The 13,278-nt window shown below is 39.3% G+C and overlaps 1 long non-coding RNA gene across 1 annotated transcript in view; it reads left to right on the top strand.

Moving 5' to 3' along the window:
• The window catches only part of LOC138139236 (uncharacterized), a 355,934-nt gene extending 353,597 nt beyond the window's left edge, over nt 1-2,337 (top strand). Inside the window, exon 2 of the long non-coding RNA XR_011162247.1 lies at nt 1,113-2,337. This is a non-coding gene — a long non-coding RNA (uncharacterized lncRNA). The remainder of the gene's footprint in view (nt 1-1,112) is intronic.
• Nucleotides 2,338-13,278: the final 10,941 nt, after the last annotated feature.

Below are 13,278 nucleotides of genomic sequence, written 5' to 3'. Positions count from 1 at the left end.
AGCGCCAGTCCCTTTTTTCGGCTGTGGCGGGACGCCACACGGCCGGGGTAGCTCTGCGGAGTGACGGCGTCTAGGGGTCAGCTGTCAGGGCGCGGGGTAAGGGGGGGGGGAAACAAACAAACAGTCGTCGCAAAACTTTTATTTACACTATGTACAAGGGGACCACCTGGTGAAGGCGAGATCCTCCGGGGATGGTGCCCGTGACCTGGGGGATGTCCTCGGCGGCAAGGGAGATAAGGGGATGTTCGTACTTACGTCGGTCGGCCCTGGAACTTCCTCTTGACGGCGTAGCGAGAGAGAGCTGGTCGGGGTGTAACGGGGTTGCGGGGGTGTAACGGGATCCGGGGGGATTGGGGGAGGCCTGGGTCGCTTACTAGGCGAGCGAAAGGACCGGAGACAAGGGATGAGCGGGATGACCTGGTTCGCTCACTAGGGGACCGAACGGGCCGGAAACAGGGGATGAGCGGGATGACCTGGTTCGCTCACTAGGGGAGCGAACGGGCCGGATGAGCGGGATGACCTGGTTCGCTCACTAGGGGCAGAGATAACGTAGAGATCGGCATGTGGATACAGAATTTTGTCCGCAAGTCAACAAAATATTGTACGCTTGCTATCTCTGTCACTAGCCTGGAATTTACCTATTTCGATCTCCCTCCTACAGTCGCAGTCCACGCATAGGTTGCAGCAGCGTAGCTAAATTAGACAATGACAAATGACAGTTCAAGGCGACCATTTTGTTTTGAAATTGTATTGAAACTGTTCACACGTGTGCTTTGTGCTAAACTTCGTACAAATTGTTGCTTTTCTACTTTAAGAACATTTTGATTTTGTTTCGTGTGTGCATCGTATGTATTATACGTGTGCTAAACTTTCAACAAATTACTGCTTTTCTACTTTAAGAACATTTTGATTATGTTTCGTGTGTGCATCGTATTATACGTGTGCTAGACTTTCTTACAAATTACTGCTTTTCTACTTTAAGAACATTTAAATTTTGTTTCGTGTGTGCATCGTATTATAGTTAAGATGCCGTCTCCGCGATTGTGTCTGGTGTGTGGGTCGTCAGAGGATGAAGTGCAAAGTATGCATCGTTTTCCTATCAATTTGGACAGGTACTGTTACGATTTAAATTTCGCGGTAAATCGTAAAGGCGAGAACGTTCTAGAACATTCCAGAGCGGGCTCTCGGACCCCGACTTCCGGTACCGGCCGCGTCAATTCGGCGAGAGGAGGGGAAAATATATAAAGGTGGAGCAGACGCCATGTCAGGGGTTCTCGACAGGTTCTCGACTGGTTCTCGACTAGTTCAGGTCAGAGGTTACGACCGATCCGTGTGTGAGTGTTGTGTTCAAAGGGGGAGATTAGGGGGTGTTTTCAGTGTGCAACAGGTGCTGGCAAACCCGTGGAGGAGGACCGAATCGGCTGGTAAACTGTCCTAGAGGAATTCCAACCGAAACGTCGCGGCGGAGAAAGGCTTCCTTCACGAGGGTCATCGACCCTACGCTTCAGCGGATTATTTTCACCACCCTGTTGGGCCGGCGTCATCCCCAAGGATCCCACCAGAGAACAGGACCTCACACCGGACTGTCCCCGGCCGAGGAACCCGAGTCCAGGAGCAACTCATATCTGGCAAGGTCCTTCAGCGTCTTTCTTTTGCAGTCCGCCATCTTGACTCATTTCTTTTACGTTGATTTGCGTTATCAGACCTGGAGTGACCTCGCCAGAAACGACGCGCTCGCTGGCTCTCGGAAGTTTTTTTATTATTTTATCACTTCATTATCATTTTATATTATTTTCACCGGGGCTAACATTGACTAATTTACGCCTTTTCCTAGGAAGGGTCGAGGGGAGGAAGGACCTCGAGGACTTTCCGAGGATACGGACGGCGTGATAGACCAGCGGCGGAAGAAGGACTCGGAGGACCTTCCTCCGGATCGCTCTCCCAAGGACTCTTCTTGGATTTCAAGCCCCAGGCCCGGTGTAAGGAAAGTTTTGGTTTAATTTTCATGAATTGGTCATTTGTATAGTTTGAGATTTAGCCTGGTAGTACCGGCACTGTTTGTAAATTTAGCTAGAGTTTAAGCGCCTTCAGCGTGTTATTTTGAGAACCATCAGTTCACTCATAACCTCGCCTATATATTGTTAACTTTGGTTAGTTCAATTTGGTCTCAAGGTCCAAAACTTTAATTTGTTCATTTTGGAATAACACTTGGTTTGTATCCTAGCATCACCTTACATAGTCGACTGTGTTTCACCCGCAGCGGCATCTAAGTTGGAGTTAAATAGTTACTTGTCGCCTGTAAGGTTAGGAAAGGAATATTAAACACTCTCATTATTACATCTGTGTTTCTGTCCAACACCTGGTATAACACCATGTTTGTGTAGCATCATTTCTACTTCAACAGCCTCGCTCTTGAGACGTAAGTGTGTTTATGTGCCGGACCCGGAACCAATCAGTCTCAGAAATCGTTATTTAAATTTCCCCCGGTGAAGTTGGGAGATTTAAGTTTTCTCTTGTTGGTGGACTAGTTAAGGAGAAAATAATAACGTAACAGTACCTAATTATAGTATTGGAGTTGTACGTCTAATATACATACAATTTATTCATCATTGTAGATCCAAAATATGGCAGGAAAACATGGGCATTGTGTATACTGGTAATTCACTTAGAGGCTACAGGATTTGTTCTCGTCATTTCTCAGATGAGAATTATCTTAACAAAGCCAAGGGTAGACTGCTGCGGAATGCTGTACCTACGCTTTTTTCATCTCTTTTAACATCAACCTCCGATGGAACTGATTCAACAGTTGGGCAAGTGATAGGACATGCTTCTCATGCTTCACCATTTAGCTCTGGTAATGGCTTTATACAGGGATGCTGTGTCCCATTTTAATAAATGGAGTAATAGCACACCTGATGCATGCATTAGATGTGTTATCTACTGAATATCATCTTGTTTTTGGTTAATTAATTTATCTACTGTCATGAGTGCGGTTATTTCTTTTCTACCCATAGTATAAATCAAAAAGCAAGGTAACTGGTGGTTGGTCACTCCTGCTTGTATTTTTATTAGTTGTTACATTACATTCTCACTAATGTATGCTTTCGTTGGCTGTTTTCTTAATTAATTTAATAAGTTAGTATACAAAGTGCAAGAGTAATTCTATTGAAATATTTTTATTTGTAATATGATATTCAGTAATTTTGTTCTCTCCAACAGATATAACAATGGAAGTGAATGCGCCCCAAATGGCTGTTTCTTCAATGCATTCCCCCACCCCCAGCACGTCAAAAAGGTCTACTACAGATATTACCATGGAACTTTGTGTGCCCCAAATGGCTGTATCTGCAATGCATTCCCCCCCTCCCAGCACATCAAAAGGATCTGCTACAGATGTAACCTTGGAACTTTATGCACCCCAAGTGGCTGTATCTGCAATGCATTCCCCCACTCCCAGCACACCGAAAGGGTCTGTTGCACGAAATTTATTTAAAGGAATGAAAGATATCCAGAGCAACTGCTACGCCAAGGAAATTGAAGCTAATGCATATCATGCAGAAAAGAAGATCATGGGAGGAAATTGAAGAAGATATGCAAACAAAAATCTAATGACTTCAAAGCCTTATGTGCATTGGACGAGTCTCAAGTGGCACAGAAACTATTTAAGGACATGCCTATGAGCACAGTGAACTTCCTTGTGTCACAGTTGAGGAATGCACGGCGCGAACCCAGGGGACGACGATGGACCATAGAGGAAAAAGTTGTGGCCTTAGCCCTAATGAAGAGAAGTCCAAAGTGCTTCAGATTTTTGAGCAAAATCGTCACCATGCCTTCCCAGCGAACCCTCACGAATCTACTCCAGGGAGTGTCTTTTCAGTCTGGCATTAATGATCACATTTTCAAACATATTGGTGATTGTGTTCAGAAAAATGAAGATAGATTGTGTGCACTTCTTTTTGATGAGATGGACATAAAAGAGTGCTTGTATTATGACATTGGTAGTGATAGAATCATAGGATTCGAAAACCTTGGTGACAATTGTGGAGAGCAATTCGCAAATAAAGTTCTGGTATTTATGCTCCAGGGACTCCATAAGACATGGAAGCAGCCCATTGCGTACTATTTTTCCCATAATGGGTGCAAAGCTGAAGAATTGCTCGTCTGTTTAAAAGAAGTTTTAACTGCAACCCTCAATGTAAGCAAACTGGATGTGGTGACAACTATTTGCGATATGGGGTCTAGTAATGTGAAGGCTCTGAAGATTTTTAAGTCAACGCTCCAAGAGCCATTTTTCCATCATGAAGACCACCGGATATATACAATGTTTGATCCACCACACTTGTTAAAGTGCACCGCCTCATTGTTCCGTAAACACAACGTTTCACTCCCGATAACTGTAAGTGACAGGACGGAAAAAATGGTGGCTAAGTTTGAAGATGTGCGAGCGGCCTATAAAATTGATTCGAAGACGCCACTAATATTCAGAGCAATGCCAAAACTGAAAGATTTTCATTTGGCTCCTGTAATGCGTTTTGCCATGAAGGTCAATATTGCTGCGCAGATGATGAGCAGAACTGTTGCAGCCTTCTTGTATACGTTGCTATCATGAGGTAGTTTAATAGTCACATTTATTTTGTTATAATATTATTTACTAGTTCATACTATAAAATTCAAAATGCTTGTAAAGTCCATTCACGTTGGATTTTCCTCTCAAGGTCAAATAATTAAATTTTTTGGCTCTGTAATTATGTTTTGTAAATAGTGACATGCAGGTAAACACCGTACAGGTTGGATTGAGCATTGCTAAATCGCATTATGTTGGTTAGCTGCATGTCACTATTTACAAAACATAATTACAGAGCCAAAAAATTAAATTATTTGACCTTGAGAGGAAAATCCAACGTGAATGGACTTTACAATAATGATATATTTCCAGGGGAGATTGAACAACGCTCTATCGCCACCGCAACATTCATACAAGAAGTGGACGAACTATTTGATAGTTTCAATGGAAGTCAGAAGACTGCGCCTGATGGGAAGCCGCTGAAATGTTCCATAAGCTGCACGTCTGAACATACTGGTTATTGGAAGAAGGCTTTCAAAATGGTCAAGTCATGGCAGTTTCTGAGAATAACCAAAAAAGGAAACCTTAACACTTCCAATCCACCCTCGCAGTATGGATGGATGGTATCCTTGAAAGCCATTCAACACATATGGCAATATGCAAAGTCTTTCTACGCGGTAGGGTCCTCAATCAGGACGCATTGGAAAATTTATTCTCGTTAATTAGAAGTGGCTGTGGAAGTTCAGACAACCCTACGCCAGTGCAATTTATTGGCAGTCTAAAGACTCAAGTTTTAAATGGTTTGGCGAATCAAAGTCTTAAAAACTCTAATTGCGAAGATGACGATTCTCATCTATTATCAAATTTACGAACATTCCTGACTGTGGAAAATGATTCTGTGAGTAATGAGGAAGAACAGTTTGGTATCACACCATTACCTACGCATGATGCACGCTGCGATGTGGTGGCCTCTGATGTAGCCGCTGCAGTAGCTTTGGGGACTACAGTAACATTATCTGTGGCTTACGTGAGCGGTTTTATTGCAAGACGCATCGTCAAGGAAGTTGCTGGGTGTCAATCTTGTGTTTCCTGCTTGTGCTCGTCATCCTTGGAAGCACATAATTTGTTCATTGTTAACAAAGAGTGGTCAGATGATGACACAAGACATCAGAGTCACTAGTTGTAGCAGTGGGTGTGGCAGTATCTTTACTGGAGAATTTTTTGCATGAACATAAAAGTAGGCCTCATGTGCTGAGCACTGGCGTATTTCATATGAAAAGTCAAATTGATTTTTCATGGGTATCATGCACTAACCACAGGGAAAAGATAATTGACTGCATTTTGAAAGGAGTTGCACGCATAGGAATCCCATGGTGGTGTAACCGCCAAAATCAACAGCGGTTGCGTGAGCGAAAAGACACCAGGGCTGAGAAGACGAAGCTTAAAAAAATGGCTCATAAATGAACATGTACAGTTCTTCCGCCGAAGCCTAAGACCCGTCACGGCGTGTTCTGTGACCGAACTCCGCGAACCCAAAATCAACAGTGGGCTGAGAAGACTTAGGCCCGGTTTATTCACCTTCAAGTAACTTTATTTGAACGGTAATTAATTACCATGGACCTACCAATAGCATATTCTAAATCATAGCAACTACTGGCCAGATACATTTTCTTGAAGGTGAATAAACCGGGCCTTAATTGTATTAGTGTTAGTGACTTGATTAGAAACATTTATTTCTTGATTTAATTGTGTTAGGGCCGGTTTCACCAACGCCAGTTAAAGTTAAATGCTTCGTTACTTAATTACCTATTGTTATAACAATGTTTTTGTATATTTTATTCTAAAGTTAACTTTAACTGGAGTTGGTGAAACCGGGCCTTAGTGTTAGCCCCAATTTCATAATCAGCCTAAAGTTACTTTAACATTAAAGTTTACCATTTACAATGGAAAGTTATTGTCGCAACAATCCATTAAAGTCACGTTAAGATAAAGTCGCTTTAAGTTTATTATGAAACTGGCCCTTAATGATTTGAAACATCGACAGAGCGATCAAATTAATTTGTAGTCGAGTCACGCATGAATTGAAATGCCCAATTTAGTAGTTCGGATAGTATTTTACCACGTACTTGACCATCTCTACGTTATCTCTGCTAGGGGAGCGAACGGGCCGGAAACAAAGGATGAGCGGGATGACCTGGTTCGCTCACTAGGGGAGCGAACGGGCCGGAAGTCGGGGGTCGGAAGCGGAGTCGGAGGTTGTATTGGGAGCCGGTTCGGAGCTGGTGCTAGGAGTCAGGTGGATGGTCGGAATTGGGATCGGAATCGGAATGTGCTCTGCAGGCTCGGCGCGGTCCTTTTATTGCCACGGTGGGACTGCGCGCGGCCGGCGACTCGCGACTGGGGCGGTGGGGGAGCTCGGCACAGCACGCAGTCCGGGTATTGTCGGCCGGAAGAAACACGGGTTCCGGGGCGGATTCGGTGGACGCGGTTGAGGTAGTCGGCTCCGCGCTAAGTTTCTGGCCCGGCTCGGAGAAAGAACGGAGTTTTTCCGCCACCGGGAGCGTTTCCTAAGTAACTTCGTTACACTTTACTAATATTATCGAAACTTCAAGTACCAACAACACGAGCACTCGCAAAACATTTTCTGGGGGTGTAATCCACAAAATGTTTCATGCCGACAAATTTAAATCAATTTTTAAAAGTAAAAAATTTGTTTCACAAGCGGAATCGAACCCGCGACCCTCGCGTCCCTGAGCCGAAACTGAGTCCGTTGGCTATATTCAATGCTGCCTGCCATTCTTTAGCGAATTTTTAGACAAGGTCACTTTTGTAAGTACTAGGTCGGAAATTTTACGTTCCCGGCGGATTTTGAATCATGCAAAACCGTCGATAACGGTCGGCGGCATGAAATAGTATGTTATATCATTAAGAGTAGAAATGAGTCTTTTTGTGCCAAGCCCAGAGATTGAAGGCCGAAATGCAGTTGAGGTCGACAACTGGGCGAAGCACAAAAAGAGCTTCTACTCTGAATGATATACAGGCTGTCCCGAAAATGGCGCACTTACGATGCACTACGGTGTAGAAGAGATTACCATAAACATGAGAAAAATGTGTAAAAAATTCTATAGATCAGTTCCACCAAGTAGGCAATATGGCCGCCGATCAGCTGTTTGGTGGGTAAACAAACAGCGCCATCGTATGCTATTCAACAGTGTTTGTAGTTCATTTAGTGTTTATCAGGTTTATTTATAGTGTTTGTCAGGTTTGTTTATAGTGTTTTTAAGAAGACAACCGTGAGGTTATCAAGAATAAGTAAAATAATATGGAAAAAAAACACTAAATAGTTTCTAAATATAACATATGCACTTCTAGCCACCACCTATCTAATTAAACTTGCAAAAAACCACAAAACACTTCTCGACTATACACGTGAGTACCGCTGAGAACGCTTTGTTTACCCACCAAACAGCTGACGACGAATATTGGTAGTGGGGAGATGGAAGTCAGCTATTGGACTTGTTTGCTGACTTGGCGGTCTTTGAAAGTGGCACTTAACAGGTCAATTATTTCGAAATAAATGTATTAAATTGTCATGAAAACTACCTCTAATCGTATATACAGGGTGACTGACGAAAAACCTTTGGCGCTGTAACTTACTTATTCTTAATTCGATTTAAATAAATGACACATCAAATGAAATAGTTCGAAAACACTTTATTATTATCCTATTCGATATTTTTTTCGACATCTATTTTTTGACAGACGATAGCCAACATTTTTTTTTTCAAATTACACTCTATCTATTATTCGTTCTTATAAAGAATCTTCTTCTGAATATTTTTACATTAAAAGAAAAAACGAAATGTATTTTAAATGAAAAAAATTGAAAATCAAAAATCCAGTAATCAAATTTGTAAACAATACAAAATCTATTCTAGTTGTTCAAAATTTCCTCAATGCTGTTGCAGACACTGTCGATACCTTCTAGAAATGCCCACCTTTGCCCACCTTTGCAGTAAAAAATTTCGGGGTTTTTCCTGACATAGTCGCACTATCTTTTTTCATAACTCTTTTTGGGTACCTGGTGGGGTCAAATAAACATTGTCTCGAATGCAGGGGCTATGATGCGGGTGCGAGAGAGATAACTCTCGCAGAGACAGACAGAACACAAAAATAATAATAATGCTGATACTAATCAAATTATCAATCAATATAACACATCAGACTTGATGCAGTGTCAGGATGTCGTAATTTGGTAATTGTCAGTAAATAAAATAATTGGGTGAACATTACGTTAACAATGGTGTCATGACGGCTTTTGTTGTGGATCGAGGTGATCGTGGTCTGCACATCTATCACAGGCTTACCTCCTGTAAAATAATAAAATGGGGTGGTGAGTAACCAGTTCGCTGAAAGTGTTGTGCGAGCACAACCAATATATATTTACAATAATAAATCACACACATCTCGAATATGGTACCATCACAACGTCAACGTCAACTCTTAATAGCTTTGGTGATTGTCAATTATTATTACATATTCAGTGAGCTCTAGTACTTTATTAACTTATTGAGCTCTGTCCGGGGTTATTAGGAGAAATGGGAAGGGTTCCTACAGAACCCTCTAGGACTCAGTCCTCATCTCAATAAACAACTGCAATCAAACGAGGCGCCCTGATAACACTCAGCGACCCTCAATCAATTGTGATCACCAATCGCGACGGAGTTGTGCAATGAGTACGAGTACTCGCCCCGCCCGATAAACAAATGAGCAGCCCTGATAACACTCAGCGACTCACTCGATTCGTCTACTGACAGCTCCCCGGTCTCTGCAGTCCATGTAATCACAATCAATTTCACACCGCTAGCAGCTCCACGGTCTCTGCTAGCGTACAGTTGCCGGAACAAAGGAAGGTTGGACAGTCTAATTAATTAGCTCGACATGTCGGGGCTCAATCATATCAAAATTAGCAATTGCATCAAACTGTTATGACTCTGATCAAATCAACAACATAATCACCCTCAATGGTGAAAACAATATCATTTCAATTAATTATAACTTACGAGCAGTCCTGATCACTGTCAGCGACTCTCAATTAATTATTAATCACGAGCGGTCCTGATCTCAGTCAGCGACCCTCAATTAATTAGCAATCACGAGCAGCCCTGATCTCAGTCAGCGACTCTCAATACTCTCATTTAATTATTATAAATCATTCAAAGATTCACCATGCTAGTTGTATTTAATTATGGCCATGATCATCATCCATATCAATTATTAAAATAGGTAAACTCACCACATCACCAACAGAAACAGGTTACTCAGTGATACACTCACCTTGTGTAAATTAACTACACCTTTCACAAACTCACTTTTACATAAACTTTAGTAAGATATTCTAATTGGATTCTTTGCTCTACACTCTGTCACAGTTCGTCTTCGACTGACCTAGTCCGCCCTTTAAATACCCTAATAATCAGTATCCAACAATCACGAAATGGGTCTCATGGTCTGACGCTGACAGATTTGTGACGGTCTGGCATCTCGCACTATTGGGGTGTGCGAGGGTTGTAAATGATGTCTCGGTACTGTTTTGTTTGTCTTGAACTATTTATCGAAATTCCTGAAGGTCCAAAACAAGTCTATAAATCCATCTAACTTTTGGACGTGACTTAGACATATGCAAAAGACGAAAACAGGGAAAAAAAATGTGTTTAATATTTCGTTGTCCTACACGAAAGTTTAGAATGAATATAAAGAAATCCAATGGATTCAAATCTGGGGATCTAGCGGGCCATCGTATAGCTCCATGAACACTCATTCGTCGTTCACCAAAATGATTTAAATGATTTAAAAATACAAAAGTCGTGCGTGCATTATATGGTATGGCTCCGTCCTGATATTTTGTTTGATTGAGACTGCTCTCAATAAAAAAGGGACCACTAGTCCATTCTATCTCCAAAAATGCCACACCACAGGTTAACACTAAATCGTCTTTGAAAATTTTCTTCCACAGCAACATTATAACATTATTATTATCAAACTGTTTTGACAAATGAATAGTCAGAGCTTACTTAGTCATTTCGAGCATTTAGAATAAACTTCTCTCTTGTTTATTTTGGTCACTTGATTTTTTTTTTTTTAATTTCTTCACTTTTGTTTAATGAATGGGTACAGTTCTTTGCATTGTATATTCAGAAGACAAATCTCTACAATACTGAATAAAAAAAAATGTACAGTGCTATTTGAAAAAAAGAATTTGATGTTCATCTGTCAAAAATTGGACGCAATATATTTTTTTTATTTAGTTGGTATTGAAGTGTTTTCAAAATTATTTCATTTGATGTGTCATTTATTCAAATCGGATAAAAAATAAGCAAGGTACAGCATCAAAGGTTTTTCGTCAGTCACCCTGTATTATCACAAAGTACAAGATCACTCAGTAGCAATATCCAAGTTTAGGAAATCGTAAAAATTATCTTAAATCCACTAAGGCAACACTGCAAGGTGATGATGTACAAGTGTATCTTTGTTTACATTGTACTATCATTTTTGCAATCATTGATTTTTTTTTGAAAAATTTTTTCCATATTTTTTTCATGTACATTTAAACATCCTCGATCAGGTAGTAAATAGTGAGAACATAAAATCACTTATTTATTTTTCTTTTCCTGCAGCTACAATCTTCAAATTTTAAGGCACTAGTAATTTCTACTTCCCTTATAGTTTTGACCTAATTTATTTTAATTATTGAAAAATATTTTCAGAATTTTTTAAAAGGTAATTGAACAGCGACACTTGAGATCCAGAGCGAACTAATGTAAATTAGAGGTGTTAAAATAAACCATTAAATAAGTTAATTGTGTTTTTTTAAATCGTCGATCCACGGAGTGTGAAAACGTTACACTATTACTTATTATTATGCCATATATCCGCAAAAATAGAATAAGTTGTCTGGCAGTTGGGCACCACTTGTCCTTTCAAGTGGTGTCGTAAATTTACTGGTGACAAAACTGTCGTTGCCCTGTTGTAAACCAATTATTATTATTATTATTATTTTTTCTATTAACTTTTTGTTTTTGACTAATTACGATTTTTATTACACTCGAACATAAAATAATAGTCAAATGACTGCTATCCTGCATGACTGACAATGTTATTTTATACTTATTTATACTTACATAAAAAAATGTTAAAAAAGCAGATGAAAACTTCTAAGCTGACGTTTAGATGACATTTATCGTACTTTGTATTCCGATTGTTTTTCACGGCACTCTTAAAAATTTTATATTAAGCTGAACCACAAAAAAATGTTTTATTTTTTTTTCAGTTAGCTATGGACCAAATGATAACTTTTAATACATCATTAGATTCAGAAAAAAAAACTTTACCAGACTGAGCCAAAAAAACTACATGTGTCCATTTAAAAAAAAAGTTGACTATCGTTAGCTATTAAAGATAACGCCAAAAAAAAAATTTGTTTTATTTTGTTTTGTAGCGCTTGAAAAACCATATCTTTGATTTTTTTGTTCATTGAAATCGGGTAATAAATAACAAAGTTATGGGTTGAGGCGTTTTTCATCAAACAGCCTGTATGACATTTGCAAAAAATTAATCGCAAAAATCATACTTTAGGCAACTTGAAATTATACTGATTTTTTAGTTTAGCATTTATAGATTACAGAAATAAAAATCCCAGATTATTAAGACGGTTTTAAAGTACAGCCCGACTGCCCCAAAGTATTTTTTTTTGGATACGCAAAAAATATATTTTAGGCAGTCTGAAATTTTTATGGTAGATTTATTAATTGATATTAAAAATATGTCCAAAAAAGCCAGACGAATACGAGGATTTTAAATAATTCCCCGACGCAAATAAACATTTTAAATAAGTGCGACAAAAAAGTCTTATGCGTATACATAGGTCCGAGAGAGATAGTTTATCGACGTCTGCCAGCAGTAGCTAAGGAAGGCCCCGGCTCGTTTTTTAAAATAGACTGTTAAACAAATCTTTTCTTCAGCAACGCCGGTCTTTACTATAGGGCTTATATATCTGCTTAGATATTCTATCTATATAAATGTGATGTCAATTACCTAATATTAAATATTTGCTTCAAATATGCGAATTAATATTGTCTGAATTAAAGTTACATAATAAAAAAAATCATTAGATTAATTTCAGATTAACAGAAACAAATTGCTATGTTTAGAAATAATATTTTTCGAATTATCGTTAATAAATTGATGACTTTTATATTAAAATTAGTTTAATATACAGTGCCTTCGTAAAGTTCGGAATAAATTTGATAAAACTGTAAGTATTAATTTCTCGAAGAGATCAACTTTGTTTTCAAAAAGTACATATTGTTCAGTACTTTACTTATGTTGACAGCTTTTTGTCTCCTAATTATGACGTCATCAATATTTACACTTTACAAGTGGACAACCCCCACTTTTTTCTTTTCTTTTTGATAGATCTTCGTACTAGCTGTTTCTGTTAATCTGAAATTAATCTAATGATTTTTTTTCTCATATGTAACGTTAATTCAGACAATATTAATTCGCACAGTTGAAGCAAATTTTTTATATAATTGACAACACAATTACATAGAATATCTAAGCAGATATAAGTTCTATATTAAGGAAAGGCGTTGCTGAAGAAAAAAATTATTTAGAAATCTATTTAAAAAAGCGAGCCGGGGTCTTCGCCTTAG

Source organism: Tenebrio molitor, chromosome 9, assembly GCF_963966145.1.
Source record: "Tenebrio molitor chromosome 9, icTenMoli1.1, whole genome shotgun sequence".
Taxonomy (NCBI): Eukaryota; Metazoa; Arthropoda; class Insecta; order Coleoptera; family Tenebrionidae; genus Tenebrio; species Tenebrio molitor.
The sequence above is the reverse complement of the archived record's forward strand: the minus strand, read 5'-3'. Positions and strand labels throughout refer to the sequence as shown.